The sequence below is a fragment of the Emydura macquarii genome, unplaced genomic scaffold, assembly GCF_026122565.2.
Source record: "Emydura macquarii macquarii isolate MOO-44397 ecotype Brisbane River unplaced genomic scaffold, CSIRO-AGI_Emac_v2 contig_1644, whole genome shotgun sequence".
NCBI classification, from domain to species: Eukaryota; Metazoa; Chordata; order Testudines; family Chelidae; genus Emydura; species Emydura macquarii.
In genome coordinates this window covers 11,076,473-11,081,015 of record NW_027131781.1, presented here as the reverse complement: position 1 = coordinate 11,081,015, position 4,543 = coordinate 11,076,473, and the positions used below count along the sequence as shown (strand labels likewise).

The 4,543-nt window shown below is 43.4% G+C and overlaps 1 long non-coding RNA gene across 1 annotated transcript; it reads left to right on the top strand.

The window, feature by feature from the left end:
- Positions 1 to 626: 626 nt before the first annotated feature.
- LOC137158075 (uncharacterized) lies at positions 627 to 2,450 on the top strand. Its single transcript, XR_010921285.1, has 2 exons — positions 627 to 1,438; positions 2,280 to 2,450. It is a non-coding gene; the product is annotated as an uncharacterized lncRNA (long non-coding RNA).
- The last annotated feature ends 2,093 nt before the right edge of the window (positions 2,451 to 4,543 follow it).

Below are 4,543 nucleotides of genomic sequence, written 5' to 3'. Positions count from 1 at the left end.
TGGCATTAAAAGGGTTTACTGTGGTGTGCTCAGACACTGCTTGGGCTTCAGGTGGCCTTAATTAAATAACATAATGTAAGAGAACTGTGCGTCAGTTCAAACAGAGCCAAAGAAAGTTGTGTGCCCTTGACTGAATGATGTTAAAGTCAAACATTAGATTCCTGGCATGTACCGATCCATTCAGCAGGTGTAAAGTTGAAAAGAGAGGATCATTATAGGGTTGTAAGCAACACCCCAGATATGGGAGAAGGACTTGCTCTCTTCCTAAAGCGGCTGAGGGGAATAAAGATCATCCGATAAAGGCATTTGCAGATTTGTTGCACATCAATACAGGCTTTCAAGTTGAATAGGGGTGTGTGTGTGTGTTTGCAGGGTTTCACTCTGAAAGCCCTTTTGGAAGGACTGTTCAATCAAGGAAGGTTTACTGGGTGGGGGTGGGGGAGAGTTTGTCTTCTGATAGGTTTCACACTCCAGCCATAATTGGGAAATGTGTCCCACTTGATGTTAATTAGCCTCACTGATGTGAAAACCTGATTGGGTCTTGGGAAGGGAGGAGTTTGCCAGCTGACCTTTATATAAAGCACAGAGAGGCAGCAAAGACTGGGCTGGCTGTTTGTGGAGGGTTTTGAAAGTGCAGTGCAATTTACAAATATTGAGCAGTGTTAGTAGTATGTAAACCACCAAGGAAATGTATGAGGGGTTTTTTGTTTCAGTTTTAAATGGGGTCTACTACATAGGGTAAAATGCAATATTTCTAGGGGAGGTGTCTTTGTAATAAGAGCCCTGGTCTGATAATTGTATTTGTTATGGAGGAATGGCAGAAGAGGGGGCTCAAACACAAAGCTGTGATTCTAAAGCAGGAGGGCTTCTTGGTGTGGAGACCAAGGGTGCACTTAAAAGGCTGAACTGTGGGAAAAGAAGAGAATTCCCCGGATTAGTCAGTAGGCAGGCAGATAGAGAGACGTGCACACACCTGCCAGCCCAAAGATGGAGGTGGGGATGAACTGGGAAGGCTGGGCTGTTCTTCTACATCCCACTGAAAAGTCCAGGCTCTTCTAGCAAGAGCAGAAATTACCTCCAATGAGGCAATCCTTGGGTTGGCATTTCTGTTAGTTATGGAGTCCTTTGTTATTTGGAAGGGCTAGGAGGGAGCAGTGTGTCTGCATAGCATTGCATTGCTAGGCACGTGAGCTAGAACCAAAAGGAACCAGGGAAGAAAAGGGGCACTTCTTGCAGTAGGATAAAAATTGTTGATCCCACCAGTGTTTTCTCCCCCATGTCCAGGCCTGCACAGCTGGTTTGGGGTAGTGGTGGTGCTCATCCCCCTGGGGTGTATCTGGTAGCAGCCCTTGCCAGCAGAAGGCTATTGGGGTTGGATGACCTGAAGTGGCCTGACAGCTCTTGGTTTTTGATCCAGTTTTCATGACCTGCTGGAAATGTCAGTTTGTATTTTTCCTCCTCTTTCTATTGTAATAGACAGCAGAGGGGAGCTCAAAATAGCTGTTGCGATTCTGTAGCCAAAGAGCAAAACCAATTACTTTTGTGTGTCTATTGAGGCATTGCAATTGCCCATTTGAGGAGGTGCCTTCATGCGTCTATTTCCCAGACTCCTAATGTTGGGCACCTCTCACAAATTTCTCTCCCCCTACTCTGTGTGATTACACGGTGGCTCAGGGATTGTTTAGAGCTGGGTGTTTGGTTTGGTCCCATCTCTCGTTTTTAGATGCATTAAAGTGATAAAGGATCTGCTTCCTTGTTATACAGTGTGCATGACATATATTTCTATATTCTCACCTGGCAACCTAAGAGATCTACCATGCAGTCATATTCAGATTAAATGGCCATTCCAAATCCTCCATGTTATTACTTTAGTGTGAGTTTTTCTCTGACTAGTGCCACTTTCCAGCTTTTACTGTAGCTTAGCTTAATTAAGCAAGAAGAGTAACCAAAGAAATGATCACTGTTTTTCAATTTTCAGAAAATATTAAACAGATTCAATGTTTGCCTAGAATAATGAACTAGAATCCCTGGGAGACTGACAACTGGTCAAATCTATTTTTTTCCGTTGCCCCAGCAATGAATTATGTTAGCCACAATGTCCAACAGAAAACAAATATCTGAAGAGTCTGGCATAATGATTCCTTACCTTGTACTTTCTTGGGTGAAAAGTCTACTGAAGTCTTGCTTAAGGATTGGACCTCGGTGTCTAGCTCAAAGAATGTATCATTCAGAATCTAAGCAATGTATAAAGAAAGTGACATTCAACTTTTTGTTCCAAGGAGGCTGCTTATTGCACATTGAAAATGTGCTGGCTTCAGTACAAACCCAGGAGAAGATGCTGCTTCCATGGAGCTTGCAATTTAGCTGAGATACAATCAGTACAGTTTGGACAGCTGTAATATAGTGGGCAATGGTATAAATTTTTGAGGTAGGGGAGCAATCCTGAGCTATTGCTGATAAGCTCCTCCGTGCATTTATCATAGTTTCTATGGTTTGATTTTTTTTTTCACTGAAAAAAACCCAAGCCATAGAAACTATGAAAAATGTTCACTTTGCAGTGACCAGTGGCTGAACAGCAATAAATGGAACACAATAATAAAAGCATAAGGGAACCCAGAATAATATTAAATGAATCTTTCAAAACTCAGGTTTATCACTCTGTCAGTCTTACTTTCAATCAGTTCAGTTTGTGACCAGTACATTTAACTAAGGGTGTCATGTATTCTGAATGACTAATCCAAGTTCAGTGTGTCACAGCCAAATGATCTGAGCTGCTCCAAGAATATCAGCTGTATCATGTAAAATATGCATTGACTACTTCTCCCATTGTTTGTGTCTTATTTTCTGTGGAAAAACAAAAGGCTGGATTTTGTCACCCTTACTCTGAATATGGCCTCTTTTTTCACGCGTAGTCCCACTGAATTTAACAAGACTAGTGGATAGGGTACAGCTCTGGGACTCAGGAGGCGTGGGTTTTATTCCTGGCTCCACCTGCCACTGGCCTGCTGGGTGTTCTTGGGTAAGTCACTTCCTTACCCCGGGCCTCAGTTTCCCTATCTCTAACACGGGGCTGGTGATACTGACCTCCTTTTGTAAAGTGCTTTGAGGTCTATGGATGAAAAGTGCTATGTGACACCCAGGGATATTATAATTACCATTCACATGGAAGGTGCTTCTCAGCATGAGTAGAGAGACACACTCTAGTCCAACTCTTTAGAAATGCGCAGATGCTAATTATGAGCATCACTTTCCTGTCTCATCCCCCTTCTCCCATGCCCATGTGAACCATAGTTAAGGATGGAACGTAATGAAGGCTATAAACACCAAGTATGGAGGGACATTGGGTAGGACAAGGGGATATAACCAAGATTTAAGGGGCAGATTTTGGCTGAACATCAGGAAAAACCTCCTGGGCGTGAGAGAGATTTGGCTGCAGAACAGATCTCCAGGGACAGCACTGGAAGCCCCTTTTCTTTGGATAGTTAAAACTACACTGGACAAATCATTAGCAAATGTCCTACAGGGGTCAGTCCACCCACTGGCTGGGGGCATGCACTAAATGGCCAACACACAATCCTTTTCCCAGCTCTAATTCTCAACAATCCGACGCTTGTTTCTTGTTAACCCTTTCAGTGCCCTTTCCTTATGCCCATGTTTCCTTCTCCCTCTTGCACTCTGTTAACTCCAAGTAGTTCTGTGCTGGGTGGATCTGACTCTTATTTCACAGTGGGTTTATTATGGTGCTCCCTTGGAAGGACCTAGAGTTTCTCATCTCCAGTCTTACCAAACAATGTGGCCTTTCAAGCTAATGGAAAGTGATCCCAAAAAGATGGGCTGGGGGAAGTGTTTAGAAAGGTGAAGTCACTTTCCCTTCCATTCCCCATCAGTGAGCCTTAGTTTATTGGCAGCTGTGACTTGAGTAAATAGAGGAACTCTAACAGACTGGCAGCATCAGACCCACCTTCCCTCTTCTCCCATAAATCCCAGCTAGAAAGGGATGGCAAGTCTGGGATTGGCAAAACCCTCAGTCAATAATGCAAAATCCCAACAGTCAAGGCCACTGGCACGTGCCACCTTTTAAAATCTCTTGCTTCTTTCTCACAATGTACCCTTTCTTTTCCCTAACCCAAGAGGGCCCAAAATTTAAATGAATTTTTGCTAGACAGGACACGTTAGCAATAATAGAATGGAGACACGCTGGAGGTTAACAAAGCAGTTGCATGCATTTATTGTCGGCTCCCCTGATTAATTGCACAGTTTCGTACATTATGGGCATAGCAAGCAGTTCATTGCAAGGATTTGCTATTTGAAATTCAGATTTCAAATTAGGTAGGTTAGTTTTGATGGGGCACCCAGACCAAAGGGTATTATTTTTATTCTCTGATTTGGAACTGTTTTATCAGGTTGCTCGAGTGAAGCAGTCACATTTGTCAATTCAGCATTTGCTCGCGGTGTAATATTTCTGCTATTTGCTAAACAGGCACTGTTTCCGTGCACATTCAGTAGACCGCTGGTGGAAAGCGAGCAGCCAAAGCTAACTTGA